Here is a 20,259-nt window from a genome sequence, read left to right as displayed (position 1 = left end):
ACATCCTCTTCCATTTCCATAATATTGTCCTCAAGTACATCGCCCTTGTATAGACCCTCTATATATTCCATCCATCTTTCTGCTTTATCTTCTTTGCTTAGAACTGGGTTTCCATCTGAGTTCTTGATATTCACACAAGTGGTTCTCGTATCTCCAAAGGTCCCTTTAATTTTCCTGTAGGCAGTATCTATCTTACCCCTAGTGAGATAAGCCTCTACATCCTTACATTTGTCCTCTAGCCATCCCTGCTTAGCCATTTTGCACCTCCTGTCGATCTCATTTTTGAGACGTTTGTATTCCTTTTTGCCTGCTTCATTTACTGCATTTTTATATTTTCTCCTTTCATCAATTAAATTCAATATTTCTTCTCCTACCCAAGGATTTCTACTAGCCCTCGTCTTTTTACCTACTTGATCCTCTGCTGCCTTCACTACTTCATCCCTCAAAGCTACCAATTCTTCTTCTACTGTCTTTCTTTCCCCCATTCCTGTCAATTGTTTTCTTATGCTCTCCCTAAAACTCTGTACAATCTCTGGTTCTTTCAGTTTATCCAGGTCCCATCTCCATAAATTCCCACCTTTTTTCAGTTTCTTCAGTTTTAATCTACAGGTCATAACCAACAGATTGTGGTCAGAGTCCACATCTGCCCCTGGAAATGTCTTACAATTTAAAACCTGGTTCCTAAATCTCTGTCTTATCATTATATAATCTATCTGATACCTTTTAATATCTCCAGGGTTCTTCCATGTATACAACCTTCTTTCATGGTTCTTAAACCAAGTGTTAGCTATGATTAAGTGGTGCTCTGTGCAAAATTCTACCAGGCGGCTTCCTCTTTCATTTCTTAGCCCTAATCCATATTCACCTACTACGTTTCCTTCTCTCCCTTTTCCTACTACCGAATTCCAGTCACCCATGACTATTAAATTTTCGTCACCTTTCACTATCTGAATAATTTCTTTTATTTCATCATACAGTTCTTCAATTTCTTCGTCATCTGCACAGCTAGTTGGCATATAAACTTGTACTACTGTAGTGGGTGTGGGCTTCGTATCTATCGTGGCCACAATAACGCGTTCACTATGCTGTTTGTAATAGCTTACCCACATTCCTATTTCCCTATTCATTATTAAACCTACTCCTGCATTACCCCTATTTGATTTTGTGTTTATAACCCTGTAGTCACCAGACCAGAAGTCTTCTTTCTCCTGCCACCGAACTTCACTAATTCCCACTATATCTAACTTTAACCTATCCATTTTCCTTTTTAAATTTTCTAACCTACCTGCCCGATTAAGGGATCTGAAATTTCACGCTCCGATCCGTAGGACGCCAGTTTTCTTTATAAATTTATCAAGTGAAATTTCACGTCATTGGTGATTGTTTAGAGAACTATTGATTTGATAGGAACTGCGGTTGTCACACTATAACGTTTAATACCTTTTCCTGCATTTGGCGCTACCCAGTGCTTGGCTGTTAGTACTCTAGTGAACTGTGTATTAATATTGGATCTGTGTGGTCTAGAAGCCGTTATTGGTGTGCGCAGGCCCTCCTGCCTGTTGTTGACCCTTGAGCTCTCGAGCACGGAATTCAGACGCGCGGCCGATGTAAACGCCAAACGTCGAGAATGTGCTGACTGCTGTGTGGATTTTCCGGCTACCATAGCATCATATTTCCGAGTGTTTCTAATAATAATTGATTCACGTATTTATGAGATCTTGCTATCTGATTATTTTTTTGAAACCTAATAGCTTTTACAAATTGTTATATTTCATATTCACAAGGCCTGATAACTGGGTAGTGAGCTCAGATCTGTAGTTACGTAAAAGTTATATTTGTGTAAACTAATTTTTTATTAAACTTCCTGGCAGATTAAAACTGTGTACCGGGCCGAGACTCGAACTCGGGACCTTTGCCTTTCGCGGGCAAGTGCTGTACCAACCGAGCTACCCAAGCACGACTCACGCCCCGTCCTCACAGCCTTACTTCTGCCAGTACCTCGTCCCCTACCTTCCAAACTTTACACAAGCTCTCTTGCGAACATTTCATTCTAATTTTTTATGAGTTAAAAGTTGCAGCCATAAGGCTGTTTTTCTTTTAAATTTTTTTGTATTATTCTCATTGATTTTATACACTTGAATAATCGGTGTAAATCACCGTAATTATCAAATACTGGTTAATCATTGTGTTGTCACCAGTGCTCTGTTTCAATTAACACGGTGAAGATAAATTTTTTTATCCTCAAATGGGTTCAGCATTCCACTCCAGCAACATATGTGCCTTGCTTGCCAATCCTATACATTACGAGTTGTGGCCTATCGGACTCATGATTTCTTGATGTGCTTCCTTAAGGATACTGCTTGTGCCATTCCCAAACGGCAGAAAGATGTTGAACGAACTCTAGCTTTAGTTCATCAAACGACTGCAACATGTCAGATTCAGTCATTGGAATCGTATAATTAAGGCCACTTTCAACAATTTTTTAATTTACCCGCTTTCTAGTATGGATGCTTTGGTTTTAACTCCCTCTATCACGTTGATATGCGTTGCATCCGACGCCATTACAAGGCAGATACCCTGTGCTATTATGCGTTCATCGTTGGCATCCCGACACGCACCCCATAAATATTATCCGCAAACTGTCCGCATCACGATCGGCGCTTTGCTAATGAAGCACACTGTAGCGGTCTTTCCACTGGAAACGCTCCCGAGCGCAGTTCTCCCTTCCTGTGTACTGCCCACCGCTCGTACGCCGCACCGATCGGCGCTGATTAATTAGACGCGTTGCCGCGCTGCTGTCTCGATAAAGAGCACCTTAATTAACCCGTTATCACGCGTGCGGCCAACCCACCCGGAGACCCTGGCACGCGTGCCCGCTTCGCAGACTGCTGCGACGCGTGCAGCCTACCTCGCAGGGGAGCCAAAGCTCGCAAACTGGCGAGTCGCGAAGCTAATTCAGACGGTCGCCTGGCGTTCGCCGATTACAGCACACAGCTGCTTGGGAACGGGACACCATAAATCTGTGTGTGTGTGTGTGTGTGTGTGTGTGTGTGTGTGTGTGTGTGTGAGTGTGAGTGGTAAACTGCGTGAGTGTGCTGCCATGGGCCTTCTGTCCAGACACCATGTTACGTTTCGTGTTTGCAGCTCAAAGCGACATTGTCTTTGATTAATGGTGATTGCATTACTGTTCTGCACAGTCCACTAGGGCAGCCTGTCATGTGCTGTTTCGACTGTTGTTTTTGTTTTGGCGTTCAGTGTCCTTTTAGGAGCTTCGCACGAAAGTATATCTGGTGCAAGCTGCTTCATCCCCAAATAGGTACTGCAACCTACATCCAATAGAACCTGCTCACTGTATTCAAAATTTAGTCACACTTCAACCCCCCCCCCTGCCACTCCCTAATACTTTCCACCCTTACCAATCTGAAGGTTCCTTGCTGGCTCAGGATCTGTCCTTTCGACCCAACTCTTCTTTCACAAAAGAAGTGGTATGAATTACTTTTATCTCCAGTTCGATTCAGTACCTCCTAATTAGGAACTCGAGTTACATATAATTTTCAGCATTCTTCCCTAACACATTATTGCAATAGCTTTTATTCTCTTCTTGTCTTATCTGCTTCTCATCGGTGTGTTACTTCCATACAGCGCTACATTCCAGACGAACACATTCATAAAATATTTCCTATCACTTGGATTTCTATTAGAAGTTTACAAATTCCTCTTTTTCAAAAATTTCTTATTTTGTTGGGATCATTATGGACTTTATGTCTCCTTTACTTAGCTTATTGTCATTTTTCTGCCCAAAGAGCAAAAGTCAACAGCTATTTTTAGTGTATCATTAGTTAATCTAATTAATTTGCTACTCTAATTCTCTCATCAGTTGTACTTCATATTAACTTTTTTTCCATGTTCTTTGCTGTCTCTGAAAACCTCAAAGATTTTTGAAAGTGCCATTCCAGATACAACCTTGGTTCCCTTTCTTAGTAGCTCTATGTTCATTTTATATCTTCCTTTGCACGCTGTGTGGCCTTTTTTGTTGATGTAATTTGTACAGCAGTATATTGTGACGTTCCCTTGCAAGAACTAGGTGATCAAAAATTAAGGAAAAAACAGTACTACAAATGAAAAATGAATAAAATTATACAATTACACTGTTCAAAGAAAAATCGATAATAGACTTCTGTCCCTCAGGCCCTCAGGGATAAACAAATGGCGTATGAAACGTACCTATAGCCAAAAACTAATCAAGCTAGACAACATTATACAGCTGCTAGAGATTCTACAATATCCTAAGAAGTAGAGCACGCACAGATAGTTGGGAAGAATTCGTGAGTGATGTGGAATATGGTGCATATGGGAGTCAGCACTTCGTCTATAAATGTGAAAGAATTTAAATAAACCAGAAGGAAACAATGCACGAATAGAAAAACACGTGATGAATGGACTGAACTTCATCTGGTTTAACCCTGGGCCAGAAATGTCTACCGTTCCTGAAGATGGGACCGTAGAATTAGATAAAAATATTGACTTGTTTACTTTTGGAGAGTTTCAGGCAATAGTAAAAGAAATACAAAGGAATAAAAAGTCGTTGGACTCAGAAGGCACTTCTTTAAGTATTGAACGCCTGCTGGCTTACAATGAAGATCCCTAATACGTGGTTAACAACCACAAACTCCAGAGGTATAAGCATATTAAATTCAACCTATAAACTATACGCTGGTATATTAAGTAATCGATTAAAGCCAGTAGTAGAGTCGCTATTGCAAGAGGAACAAAAAGGCTTTCAAAAAGGCAGACCTTGTATTGACAACGTATTCACTGTCAAGCAACTAATAGCAGAAAGAGGGGATGCGATTTTCGCACCTGTACGGCACTTGTAGAACGTGTGGGGGCCTTCTATAAGGTAGGAAGGGACGAATTAGGGAGCATAGTATTCAAACGGAGCTACCCTCAACATCTAATAAGGTGTGTAAAAGGTGTGTAAGGACACCTGCTTCACACTCAATTTACCCAATTACGGTGGCGGAAATATAGTTACTAATCAGGGAGTAAGACAAGGGTGTGTCTTGTAACTCGTACTTTTTAACATTAGTATGGACGATATCCTAAAAAGATGGAAAGATCAGGCACTATCTACAATTAGGAAGGAGCACTTTAAATGCGCTAGCATAGGCTGATGACTTAGTGATTATGCAAAACACTGAAGATAATCTTCAAAGACGTGTCTTTTTACTACATAACATTTGTAAAGAATATAATTTTATAATTTCTGCCTCAAAATCAGTAGCCATGTTATTCCATGGTGAACACCCAGTAAGAGGAAACATAATTTTGGATGACAAAATATTAGATCAGGTTTAACATTTTAATTATTTAGGTTGTGATATTTCGTATGATTACGGTAGAGATATAAATAATAAGTTAGGAAGACAATGATCGGACTAATGCTAAGAACTCTGAAAACAGCACGGACCGAAACATAGCTGGATGTCTACGAGATGATGATAGTACAGGCAGTTTTATACGGCAGTGAAACGTGAACGTTAAGACAGAAAGACCATAGCCAAATACAAGTCACTGAAATAAAATTCCTTACGCCACAGCTGGAACACACACGCCTTGATAAAATAAGAAACAGGATATAATAAATCTGCTACAAAAATTTGCAATACGAGACGAAATGGACGAATATAGAAGCAAGTGGGAAGACCATTTAGAAATAATGGACAATAAAAATATTCCGGAGGTGGCCTATTCGGTGAAGATACCAAGGAAGACCGAAGCAGCGATGTTTTGAGGCCGGTAAAGGCCGGAGAGCTTAATCCATGAATGGGTGATGATTATGATGACTAATTTTAGTAGAGTAGAAACGCAGTTTGTTTGTTTTTCACCATTAAATATTAAATTGTTCTATCAAAAAGTGACGTTAGAATCCAGAAATATGTTATTCAGTGTTTCGCCTTATAAAGTGAGTTGCTGAGGACTGTCTCCAAATAAGCAAGTGAAGGTGCGAGTTAAGCATTGTGTTTATTGTGATAACATTGAGCCACAATGTATGCTTACGAAAAATGGCAGGAGCGGAAAATTGCCTCGCAAACCCTTTATTATTGAAAGGACGGCAGGTGTTATTATTGGAATATTCTATCACAGCACTTGGAAAATAAGCGCAGCGCCGAGGAAATTAAAACGGAGATAAATTGCGAATGCCGAGGCTGAAATAATGCGGACGTAAAGCCTACATAACGTGTGAGCCTTCTCGCTGAACTGCTACCTGCCGTTAAAACGTATGTTTACTCTTTGCTGAGACACAAGTTTATTAGTGGCTCTGCGTTAATAAATGCTAACAGTTGGTTATAACATTCTGATACCAGCATTACTCGTCATATGATGTTTCACTTGAACGGGTAAGACGAGAGCAGAAAAATTTTGTTGTGCGAAAAACCGGTAACAACAGCCTACCGCGTTTTCATTTAGATTTATTGCAGTTGGTCGTGGTTCTGAGCTTCAGTAAAAATATCTCACGGAAAGAGCAAACTTGTTCCAGTATTACAGAAATATGCACCAGGAACAGACAGCTGAATGCTCGTTTTTGACAACTTCAGATTCTAGCTATGTGATTTAGATATTTAGTGTACATCGGTGTCACATATTTCATGTCTGTAGGTTCGAAAGTTTTCTAAAAACTAAGTTATCACAACTTTTTATGTTTGTCCTTTTTTATCGTTACGTAACTCATCACAATTATCTGTGACAGGTTAGTTACACCTCCACTGTGTAATTTTGTGTTATTCTTATCATAGAAAGGAAGTTATATCCACCAACAACTCGTCAAGATGTTCCAACTGTTTCAAATGAGACGTCAGCGTACCAGGTCTAATACTTCCATCTTATGAAGCACAAATTTGATGCTTCAATATCCTAAATATAATCTTATTACCAAATAATAAGCTTTAAATCGTCTCGTTCGTTAGGACTAATAGCAACTAATTTTGTGAATACTAATTTGTCTATAACGTATATGTGGGTATAATAGAGAGCAATAGTTTTTGTTGCTACAAACGATCACTAACTTAATTGGGAAACTAACGTCATTCACATTATGGAACAGTTAGCTTAACTGCGTCCGACTACAGGAACTATACATTATGGAATCAGTTTATTATGAAAGAGTTCCGATTAATAATAAGTTAGAGATCATGACTTCTCTGAATAGAGAAACATGTTGTACGAATTTTATTTAGAGTTAGAGTTATATCTTCTTGATCAGACCTTTCCCAACAGCTTCCCCTTTTGACAACTCTTTCATAAAGAACTAGGGTAGTATTAACACTACAAAACTGTACCCACAAACACTTCGGTGGTTAAGTGTAGTACAGAAAGAAGTTGTATACATGGTTACAAATATATGTAACATTCTACTTGAACAATGTTTCAACAATGCAGTGGAGCCTAAGAGAGAATTAAAGTACATTCTATTGGTTTATTTACACTGCTACATTGTAGTGTGATGTATTAACAATTTTCGTCACATTATTTCACAGCTTTAAGTGATTCAGATATGTTTCAAAACAAAAAGAAAAATGGGAAAGAAAATTGAGAATCTGTTAAATTTCGATTAGTTTAGACTTAGGATACGTAAAGTCACTAGAGAGACAGTTCTGACGTTGCCCAGAAAATAGAAGGAAGGCGTAACAAAAATCAAGACCCTGGCACATGGATTGTCGGCTTATAAAATGCATTCAACAACGGAAAATATTTGATGTTTGATGTGGTTCTTTAGAAGGACGTTGAAAATTTGGTAGACCGATAAGAAATGAGACGGTTCCTTGCAGAATGGGACTGGAAATGAACACGTGGAGAACACTGACGAGAAGAAGGGACAGAATGAAAAGACAGGTGTTAAGAACTCAGAGATAAACTTCGGTGATATATGAAGGTGCTGTAGAGGGTAACAACTGTACATATGGGTTCAAATGGCACTGAGCACTATGGGACTTAACTTCTGAGGTCATCAGTCCCCTAGAACGTAGAGCTACTTAAACCTAACTAACCTAAGGACATCACACACATCCATGCCCGAGGCAGGATTCGAACCTGCGACCGTAGCGGTCGTGCGGTTCCAGGCTGTAGCGCCTAGAACCGCTCGCCCACACTGGCCGGCAAAACTATACATAGAAAAGAGGGTACAATACAGGGTTTCCCAGAAATATTTCGACAAACTTGGAGGGGCTATAGAAAGTGTCTTGCGAAAGAAATTGAGGATATGAACATGTGTCTGGAAGTATCATCCAACGACGCTACAGAATGTCGAAGTTACAGACGCCGGTGCCTGCCAATAAACCACCTCTTCGTCAGCAAACGTGACTTGTGCGTTACGGTCCGTAAGCGGAACGACTCACAATATTGTTTGGTTCTCAATAATCGCGACTAATTGCCCGATCGCCAGTAGAAAAGATAGACCTTCTCTCCTACAAATACGATGCTCTGATGCCTTTCTAGCTAACGGTTTTGGACATGGGTTTCTACCTGTGCTTTATTTTTCTGCTGTATACCGGAAAACATTGGAGATTTTAGAGGATTCATAGTGACAACAGCCTTCTTATATGGGAATATCTCCAGCTTGACCTCAGATTTCAAGAACAAAGGACACATGCAAGACACCAGTCTCAGAAACGATCACATTTGAAAATTTGGGCCATAATCCTGATAGTATGCAGCTATGATGATGATGATGATGATTGGTTGGTGGGGCGCTCAACTGCGCAGTTATCAGCGCCCGTACAAATTCCCTACCTTTGCGCAGTCCAATCGTGCCACGTTCCTGAATGATGATGAAATGATGAGGACAACACAAACACCCAGTCCTCTCGACGTAGGTGGAAATACCTAACCCCGCCGGGAAGCGAACCCAAGACCCCGTCATGCAGTAATGACTTTAAAGTATAGCTTTTAAATTTTTGTACGTACCATTTGTTTGTCACTCCCTCCGTCCCACTACAGCCGCCTACTGCCCGAGAGCGAAGTAGACACTTCCAGCCGAGTGACAACCGTAACGAACTACTCGCTGGATGATGAAGAAGAGGGAAAAGAAGAATGCGTTTCAGTATCTTCTTCAAGAAAACATTATTCTACGCAAAATTTGATAATATGAGTAAGTAATATGTCAACCTCACGTACACTGAGCGTGTCAGTGGTATAAGTGCAAATATTGTGAGCTCTGATATGTACCCACTTCAGTGTGCTAGTTGTTTTTTCTCTGCATCTAACAGTCTACCTACAAACACGTCACATAATGTATTACCTGATGTTTTCTGCATAGTCGTGACGGCACTACTCAGTCTACACAAGCCATTTTGCGTCCAGGCATTAACATTTCGACTGTGTCCTGCCTCCCTAGAGAGAATAAGCATTAAAGGTTTGCATTTGCCACATGTAATTTGATGTACTAACCAACCTAAAAACGTACTACCCGTAATAGATATAATTATTATTGGTCTGCAAATGAAGTAAATAATGATATAATGTTGTTCACCTTTCTCGGTCACCAATAAAATTCTGCGCGTTCGATATTATTTTGGTTCAGATGGCTCTGAGCACTATGGGACTTAACTTCTAAGGTGATCAGTCTCCTAGAACTTAGAACTGCTTAAACCTAACTAACGTAAGGACATCAGACATATCCATGCCCGAGGCTGGATTCGAACCTGCGACCGTAGCGGTCGCGCGGTTCCAGACTGTAGCGCCTAGAAGCGCCTGGCCACCTCGGCTGGCGATATTATTTTAACAATATTGTCAAATGGAGATATTGCAGCTATATATACATTTCAAAAACATATAGAATGAACCAAAGCAATCGAAGAATTATTATGAAATGAAGTTAATAATTTTATGTTTGTAATTTAATCAGGCCAATCACGTTCAACATATCTCACTTCCAGCACATATACTTTACTTTAAGAGGGCTAACTTTAAAATCCGCAGAAAATAACGCATAACAGCGATGTTAATAATTAAATAGTACTACACTAACTCTGTAATGATACAATAATTAATTCCATTCATTTACACTGCATTTGAAAACAAGAGTGTAAAATCATTAAAAGCAAAGTAATCCCGGGAACCAGTTAGAGGTTAGAAACCACACTGTATGTTACCTGTGTCGAAACAGAGTTTCATAAACCTCTTAGTCATTCCACTGCACAGCACCGCGCACTCGACCGTGAGGTTGCTGCAGTATGCCAAGGAGTGAAAAACAACCTGTGCGTGCGAAGGTTGAAATGGCCCTGAGCACTATAGGAGTTAACTTCTGAGGTCATCAGTCCCCTAGAACTTAGAACTGCTTAAACCTAACAAACCTAAGGACATAACACACATCCATGCCCGAGGCAGGATTCGAAACTCAGACCGTAACGGTCGCGCGGGTCCAGACTGTAGCGCCTAGAACCGCTCGGCCACCAAGGCCGGATGCATGCGAAGGTTTAAAAGTTGTATTTTCAGAGGTCACAACTGCAAAGTGTAAGAATTTTGGTCCAAATTTTCGCATGGAATCGATTTCTCGAGCTGATGTCTTACAAGTGAGTTTTTTCCCTCCTTAAAGTATCAGGTGAAGTGGGTGATGTTTCCTTGTTAGAGGCATCAACCGTTAGACTATTTTCTGTGACTATTCCCACACTGCATCCACATTTTACTTTAGCGTCGCTTGCCACTGAGTCTTGTTATTGCACAAATAGCTGCGGTTACAGACCGGATACCCCGCCAAGCGCTGTCTACTTAAAGGCGGCGGACCCCAGCGCTCTCCACCTGGAAACACCAGCAGCCGGACACGTCGAGCTGAGAGCTCCCAGGCGCATGCCTGGGGCACCAGAAAGGGCTCCTCGCTCCTTTCCGGCTACTGCGGTGTTTCGGAGACAGTGAATATTTGATAGGCGCCCGTTTGTTGCTCCGTCTGATGTTTAAGTCATAGTGCGCCAGCCAGAAACGGTGCGCCGTATAATGTCTGGAGTGCCTGCCACCAGTAAGGGCCTGTTCTGCAACAGGGACACGTGTGCGTCAGGTAGCAGCTCCACAACTCGCGGCGACACTAACATATTTTTGTACGATCAGGCTAGCCGAACAAAGTCTGCTGCGGTGCCATACAAATACCAGGCATTTTTGCTTCTTCATAAAGGACACTCTTCCCAGCGTTTACTAATCGACCTAACAGCCCTGTGTTACATTTCATAGATTACAAATGTCATTCTAAAAGTGAAGGGCATTTGTTTCTCCAAAAATGTTTACTCCAGATAATCAAAGAAAACTATACACAAGCAGGGTGTTCATAATTAAGGTTCCAGTTTCAAAACGCTATCGAAAGAGAACCACTGTTCACAATGACATCAAATTTTAACATCACGTTGTTGACGGAGGGGGCAACATCCTGTAAGTGTCTTAACGTACATGGGGTCGGTTTCAAATGACATGAATCGCAATACTACGGCTATGGTTTGAGCTGCACATTACGCCATCCGTAATACTGAATCTGCATCACTGCACAAGTTCAGCAGTCAACAATAGTGACACTATTAGGCAGGTAAGTCCATCCACCAGGGCAATGTCGTACCACATCCGATGGGAAAAAATCGGTTTTTAACTGTCCTGAGACCAAAAACTGTATAAAAAGCAAACTGATATCGGTTTCTAATAGTCGAGAGACAGACGCATGACGTGTTAACATGATGTCCAACGTTTCCTGCCATAAGTTGAAATAGAAAAAAAGCATGTTCCACTACGTATAGGAGCGTCTCGAGGGTCACGTTCAGAATTCGTTGCGTGAAGCGAGCCTTCAGTTCAGCTACGTTCGTAGTTGGAGCACAGAGCATAACATTATTAAGATATTCCCACAGCCAGAAGTCACACAGCTTGTCAGATGATCTAGACGGCGAGGCTCTAGAGAAATGGTGGCTGATAGTTCCAGCATTTCCGAAACGCCTTTGCAGCAGCCGCTTCACTAGCTGAGCAGTATACGAGAAGTGCCGTCTTGCGTCTTGCATAAAAGTAATGAGATTTTCATTGTGCAACGCAGTGTGCGCTGATATGAAACTTCCTGGCAGATTAAAACTGTGTGCCGGACCAAGACTCGAACTTGGGACCTTTGCCTCTCGCGGGCAAGTGCTCTACCAACTGAGCTACCCCAGGGATATTGCGGCTAGGCCACGTCTCCGCAATATCCTTTCTTTCAGGAGTGCTAGTTCTGCAAGGTTCGAGGGAGAGCTTCTGTAAAGTTTGGAAGGTAGGAGACGAGGTACTGGCAGAAGTAAAGCCGTGAGGACGGGGCGTGAGTCGTGCTTGAGTAGCTCAGTTGGTAGAGCACTTGCCTACGAAAGGCAAAGGTCCCCAGTACGAGTCTCGGTCCGGCACACAGTTATAATCTGACAGGAAGTTCCAAAGTTATCCTACCACACATCCATGCTCCTCGAAGGCTGGAATGACTTAGCTGCTCAGCGTTTACCAGTGACAGTAGAGATGACAGGAAGCGAAAAAATACGACCCTACGATGCCGTCGACCCGCACCACAAAGTCACCTTTGCTAAACGAAGTGGTACCGGTTAATAATCTTGCGGATTTTCCATTGCCCATATTATGCAATTCTGCTTATTGACATATTCTTGCAGATGGAAATGGGCTTCGTTCGTCCGCAGTATAATCGTTTGGCCGTTCATTGTTCTGTTCCAAGAGAGTAAGAAATTCCAGAGCGATCGTATTTCTTGCTGGCAGGTCAGCAGTTCAGGATGTTTAGTAGGATTTTATGCACTGTGTTCCCAGACGTATCCAACGTTCGGGCAATTACCTATGCACTTCATGTTTGAACACCATCGCACGACCCCTCCTGCAATGCTGGGGCCACAACAGACGTCTGTTCAACTGCTTTCCTCCCGCTGCCACATTGCACTTGGAAAGAAGCTGTCTTTTAAAGTTTTGTAATTGTTTTCTCCTGACGCTTAGCAGACATCGGAACAATGAATTTTTCACGCCATTGAGTGTCCGAAACCTCTGCAAGGCGTCTGGCGCACGGTCACCATTCTTGTAACAGAGCTTTACCAGCAACACGCGATCCTTCACTAAGATGGTCACGTTGGGTGTCTCCGACGCAAACTGATGGACAGCGATGTGCCGAGCGTCTGTTGGTGAGCATATTTTGTCACTTGTAATTCCGTCTGTTGGTTCGTCAATAATATGCTGTTCAAATTCGACGTTGTTCTGAGCAATGGCTGTCTTTACATAGTGTTCTGAAAATGGAACTTTAATTATGGACACCGCCGTTCAAATCCAAACATTTTCCGTAGTGTTTTGTAACATTTGTTCGAAATGTTACCCAGTAAATCGTAATGTTGTGCAATATATTGCAATATCTGATCTGTGGGTAGAATAATTCGATTGCGTCTAGGTCATGAGTTAAGATATCACGATCCATTTGCAAACAGCATGCTTCCTTTTCATTGACTGAGTGAAGCGTGATCATAAAGGGTAGCGTAGATTTTCATGTGCTGTGATTGGCTGAATCGTTCAAGACAGATGCCCTCTTGCCGTAAATGGGGGAGTTGAGCGGCGGTGATTGGCGTGTGTGGCCGCGCGTACGTGAAGTGACGATTAGCAAGAGTTTAAAAGCGTGATTATCTTTCTGAGACTATTTTAAATGTCAGGAAAAGTAATCTTAAACATTCGTGTTAATTACATAGTTTTAAACTGTGAACAGGTTAATAATTGTTGATTTAGGCATGTAACATTTTTTGCAACAGTTCGTTTGTAAGGCAACAGGGTTGTGGCACGTTTATAGCAACCTCAAGAGCGCTCTTTACTAAGGAGCAGAACAATGTTTTCCCATATTCAGAAGAAACACTATTTCATAAACGGAGCAATGACCGAGGGTCACCATCTGCAGTGAAAGGAACACTTACACTATGTGATCAAAGGTATACGGACACCTGGCTAAAAATGACTTACAAGCTCGTGGCGCCCTCCATGGGTAATGATTGAATTCAGTATGGTGTTGGCCCACCCTTAGCCTTGTTGACAGCATCCACTCTCGCAGGTATACGATCAATCAGGTGCTGGAAGGTTTCCTGGAGTAAGGCAGCCCATTCTTCACGAAGTTCTGCACTGACGAGAGGTAGCGATGTCGGTCGGTGAGGCCTGCACAAAGTCGGCGTTCCAAAACACCCCAAAGATGTTCCATAGGATTCAGATGAGGACTCTGAGCGAGCAGGCAAGTCCATTACAGTGATGTTATTGTCGTGTAACCACTCCACCACAGGTGATCGATCGTGTTGAAAGATGGAATCGACATCCCCGAGTTGCTCTTCAACAGTGGGAAACAAGAAGGTGCTTAAAACATCAATGTAGGCCTGTGATGTGATAGTGGTACGCAAAACAACAAGGGGTGCAACTCCTTCCATAAAAAACACGACCACATCATAACACCACCGCCCCCCAATTTCACTGTTGTCACTACACACGCTGGCAGTTGACTTTCACCGGGCATTCGCCACACCCACATCCTGCCATCAGATCGCCACATTGTGTACCGTGATTCGTAACTCGACACAACGTTTTTCCACTGTTCAGTCGTCCAGTGTTTACGCTAGGCGTCGTTTGGAATTTACCGGCGTGATTTGTGGCTTATGAGCAGCCGCTCGACCATGAAATCGAAATTTTCTCACCCCCCACCTAACTGTTATAGTACCTGCAGTGGATCCTGATGCAGTTTGGAATTCCTTTGTGAAGGTCTCGACAGATGTCTGCCTGTTACACATTACGACCCTCTTCAACTTCAAATGGTTCAAATGGCTCTGAGCACTATGCGACTTAACTTCTGAGGTCATCAGTCGCCTATAACTTAGAACTAATTAAACCTAACTAACTTAAGGACATCACACAAATCCATGCCCGAGGCACTATTGGAAACTGCGACCGTAGCGGTCACCTCGGTTCCAGATTGTAGCGCCTAGAACCGCAAGGCCACTCCGGCCGGCCCTCTTCAACTGTCGGCCGTCTCTGTCAGTCAACAGACGAAATCGGCCTGTACGCTTTAGTGCTGTACGTGTCCCTTCACGTTTCCACTTCACTATCACATTGGAAACAGTTGACCTAGGGATGTTTAGGAGTGTAGAAGTCTCGCGTACAGACGTATGGCACAAGTGACACCCAATCACCTGACCACGTTTGAAGTCCGTGAGTGCTGCAGAGCGCCCCATTCTGCTCTCCCACGACGTCTAATGACTACTGGGGTCACTGATATGAAGTACATGGCAGAAGGTGGCAGCACAACGCACCTAATACGAAAAAACGTAGGTTTTTGGGGGTGTTCGGATACTTTTTATCACATAGTGTGGGTTCAGAAGACATCAAGTGAAATTCATAACTATACCACGTATGCTGTACACATTCAGATACGGTCTTTTATGTACGAACCCAAACCCAAAAGAAAAGGTCTCTAAAGTTATAGGAACGCAGCGAAACTATTCGTGTCGCTGTTTCTTGGTCACACTGTTGTGACTGGCGCTGCCTCCTCTCACAAACAAGCACGTGTGCACTTCGCTAGGCTGCTCAGTCTTGCCTCTTCAGTTATTAAAGGTGGAGCTCCTACTGAATACTACCGCCAAGTTCTTGCAGTTATTCGATTTTTGAACGCAAAAGACGTTAAACCGGTTGAAATTCGTCGACATTTGACGGAAGAGGAAATGGACAATAGTGCATGGAGGACAAGAACGTTCGAAAGAGGTGTTGAGAGTTTTCAGCTGATCGTACTCTAATTCATGACGAGTAAAGGAGCGGCACGGCTTCTACAGCAGACGAGATAGTCGCGACGGAGGAGAAACTCATGCTTAAAGATCGGAGGATCACTGTGTATGCATTCTGAATTTTGGTTCCTGGGATTTCCCAAACCACCATCCACGGGGCTTTAACGGAAAGATGTGTGCAATTTGAGTACCGTGTATGCTATCGAAGACCAAAAAGGCAATGAGTTGATTTTTGTCGCGAATTTCTTCGCCGCTAACTTCTTGTATTCGCTCGTCACGGGTTACGAAACCTGGGCATTCCACTTTAAATCTGAAGCAAAACTACGGTCACGTGAGTGGCGGCCTCCCTTTTCGGCCAAGCCACGAAAATGTTCAAACAGACACAGCCCCCCGGTAAAGTCAAGGCAGTTGTGATTTGGGGCCGGAAAAGGACTTTCTGCCTGCTGTGAGATAAACAAACGCACTAAGTATTGTGAAATGCTGAAAAATCTCAAGGCCTACAAAAATTGAAAACAGGACCTTTGAGAAAAGGCGCAAATATTCTCTACGACAACACTTGTCACCCATCATACCGTTGATCTCCCGCAGAGATATGCTTGGAACGTCATCACCCGCCCACCATAGAGTCCGGATTTGGCACCGAGCGTCTACAGATGTGATACCTAAGATGAAGTAACATTCGGCTAAACGGCGGTTCATCTCCGAAGGCGAGGTAAGAGATGAAGTTCAACGTGTATGGCGTCTCTTAAATGGAGATATCTATAGTTGTGCTGTACCAAAACAACGGTTCGGTAGTTTTGCTACATGACGTAAACTGACGTAGTAAATGGTGGAATTATTGGTAGTATTGACAGCAAAGGAATTGGAAGAAACGTAATTAAATGTGGACAATAAGCAGTTACAGACAGTGGCTACGAGTGGGCATTGAATGAAATCAATGGGGAAAGTTGAAAATTTGTGCCAGGCCAGAATTCGAACACAGGTCTTCTGCTTACTACGCAGATGCTCAGACCATTTTTTTTTTTTTTTTTTTTTTTTTGTATTCCCTGAGCGGAGCAAAATCTCCGAACCAACCAGGGACCAAACCCGGGCCCCTTAGCATGGCATTCCGTCGCGCTGACCACTTTATTCAGACTTTTTTTAGTTATTTTTTAATAGAAAAATGAGATAGTGGTTTTGGCTCTGAGCAATATACGACTTAACTTCTGAGGTCATCAGTCTTCTAGAACTTAGAACTACTTAAACCTAACTAACCTAAGGACATCACACACATCCATGCCCGAGGCAGGATTCGAACCTGCGACCGTAGCGGTCGCGCGGTTCCAGACTGAAGCGCCTAGAACCGCTCGGCCACTCCGGTTCAAAAATGGTTCAAATGGCTCTGAGCACTACGGGACTTAACATCTACGGTCATCAGTCCCCTAGAACTTAGAACTACTTAAACCTAACTAACCTAAGGACAGCATACAACACCCAGTCATCACGGCCACTCCGGCCGGCCATGTCTGGACAGTCTGGCGGACAGCGGAACTGTGTCCTGCTGGAATTTACCAAGTCCGTCAAAATGCACAATGAACATGAATGGATGCAAGCGATCAGGCAGGGTGCTTGCGTACGTGTCACATGTCAGAGTCGTGACTAGACGTATCAGGGGTCCCATATCACTCCAACTGCAGACTCCCCACACCATTACAGGCCCTCCACCAGCTTGAACAGTCCTCTATTGACATGCAGGTTCCACGGATTCCTGAGGTTCTCTCCATACCAGTAAACGTCCATCCACTCGGTACAATTTGAAAGGAGACTCGTCCGACCAGGCAACATGTTTGCAGTCATCAACAGTGCAAGGTCGGTGTTCATGGGCCCTGGCGAGGCGTAAAATTTGGTGTCGTGCCGTCATAAGGGGTCCACGAGTGGGCCTTCGGCTCCGAAAGCCCATACCGATGATGTTTCGTTGAATGATTCGCACGTTGACAGTTGTTGATGGCCCAGCATTGAAATCTGCAGCAATTTGTGTAAGAGTCTCACCTCTGTCACGTTGAATGATTCTCTTCAGTCGTCGTTAGTTCCTTTCTTACAGGATCATTTTTACGGCGGCAGCGATGTCGGAGATTCGATGTTTTACCGGATTCCATACATTCACAACACACTCATATAATGATCTAACGGGAAAATCCCCACTTCATCGCTACTTCGGAGATGCTGCGTACCGCCGCTCGTGCGCCGAATATAGCGCCACGTTCAAACTCACTTAAACCTCGATAATCTACTGTTGTAGCAGCAATAACCGATCTAACAACTGCGCAAACTTTTGTTGTCTTATATAGGCGTTGCCGACCGCAGTGGCGTATTCTTCCTCTTATCATATCTCTATAGTTGAATACCCATGCCTGTACCAGTATCTTCGGCGCTACAGGCTATACAGTTCTTTTTAATATATATTACATACAAATATATATTTCATATGGAAAGTGGAAACGTTACAACCAAAAGTCTCTGAAAATACTTTGGATTTACTTCAAATTCCTACATGATAGTACATTCGCCACGCGGTCTAGGGCGCGCTGCCGCGGTTCGCGCGGCTCCCACCCCCCCCCCCCCCTCCCTCCCACCATCGGGCAGAGGTTCGAGTCCTCTCTCGATCATGGGTGTGTGCGTTGTCCTTAGCGTAAGCTGGTTTAAGTTAGATTGACCGATGACCTCAGGTGTTTGGTCCCATGGAACTTACCACAAATTTTCAATGAACATTCCGAAGGACATGGGTTATGAATTTTTATTATACAGGGTAAGTCACGTAAGACGTAAAACACCGTTCATTTCGTAAACGGTTACACATATCGAAAAGCGGTTTTAGACAAATTTTAGAGCATAGAGGAGCACGTATTTTTGTATTTGGTTAACATTTTTAGCTTTGGTATCAACGGAGATACTGAAGTAAGTACTTTTCTTTAAACCTAACTGTATACTTTTTATAACTGATTTAGATAGCTATTGCAAAGACAATTACAGTGATACTGCATATGTTAATGTTGACGTTCAAACCTGTCGAAAAAAACTCAAGAACTGTTCTAGAAAGTGCGAGCACAATGGCCGGAATCGGCATTAGCGGTGCAAACACCGCCAAGCAGAGCCCTTGTGCTACGCTGTGTCAGAATGTCAACACATTTGCCTGTTTGCACTGCAGGCCGCCCATTTCTGCCTCAGCTTCCTTTGCTTGTAGTCATGTACACTAATAAGGAGAACCTGGGTAAACTACTTTTATATCGTTGACATTAAAAGAAATGCTGTAAAAACAGTACAGAGATATAGGGTATCTATTCGGATCGTCGACGTCCGACGCGCCAGGCAATTTCACAAATTGCGAAGACTCTAGTGCGGGCAGGCTGCTTGAACATCAAATAAGGGCAAGAAGGCAACCTACAGAGAGCACGAGGAAGGTTTTCTGGCTAAGACGCTAATAAAAAAATGTTCAAATGTGTGTGAAATCTTACGGCACCTAACTGCTAAGGTCATCAGTCCCTAAGCTTACACACTACTTAACCTAAATTATCGTAAGGACAAACACACACATCCATGCCCGAGGGAGGACTCGAACCTCCACCGGGACCAGCCCCACAGTCCTAAGACGCTAATAAATCCACACAGTGGTGGTATGAGACTTACTACCAAACAATGTGAAATCAGCCAGACGACTGTCATTCGCATCATGCGTCTACAGAATTTCCATCTCTATCATCTGTCACTATATCAGGCACAGGGTCTCTACGACCATGATTTCCAAAGTCGTACAGATTTTTTTTTCGGTTTTCCCTTCTGCAACTGTGAAACCACCTTCCGCTTTTCCAAAGTGTTCTTATCGATGTAAACCAACGTCTACTAAGCCCGCTAATGTAAGCTTGCGTTACATGCACTTACGGACAGCCGAAAATCCACACTGTCTTCGTCAGGTGCAACATCAACGGCTGAGGGGCGTAAACGTACGGTACGGCATCATAGGAAATTACATTGTGTGACCTCAGGTCATCTCAGGCGTTCTAAATGGACATTCTTAAGCACACTTTCTGACGAACATTCGGCCAATTCTTCTAGATGAAGTATCACTAGGTAGACAACACTATATGTGGCTGCAACTCGACAGTTGTACAGCTCAATCGTCCCGTGACGGAACTACTGAGTGAGAACTTTCCTGCAATCTGGTAAGGACAAAATTCTTTTCTCAAATTGCTTGCGATATCTTCCGATTTGATTCCTCTCGATTTCTTTTCTTGTCGATCACTCAAATATGCACACTATGACGAAGAAGAATCAACAGGTGATTTCTCTGTTTCAGTTCAAGAAAATTTGGGAGGATACATAAAGGTGCAATAGTTTTCCTGAGCTTTTGTGGTACGCTAGATTCTAGCCTACGTTGTATTTCTACACACAGAATACGTAGGTGAAGCTGCACCTAGGTCTTTAGATGGTTCAAGTGGCAATAAAGCCTTAC

At 42.9% G+C, this 20,259-nt stretch overlaps 1 protein-coding gene across 1 annotated transcript in view; it reads left to right on the top strand.

Annotated features, from left to right (window-relative positions):
* The window catches only part of LOC126416924 (uncharacterized), a 703,183-nt gene that overhangs the window by 369,176 nt on the left and 313,748 nt on the right, over positions 1-20,259 (top strand). The window lies entirely within an intron of this gene.

Source organism: Schistocerca serialis, chromosome 8, assembly GCF_023864345.2.
Source record: "Schistocerca serialis cubense isolate TAMUIC-IGC-003099 chromosome 8, iqSchSeri2.2, whole genome shotgun sequence".
Lineage (NCBI taxonomy): Eukaryota > Metazoa > Arthropoda > Insecta > Orthoptera > Acrididae > Schistocerca > Schistocerca serialis.
Note: the sequence above shows the minus strand (reverse complement) of the source record. Positions and strands in the feature narration are given on the sequence as shown.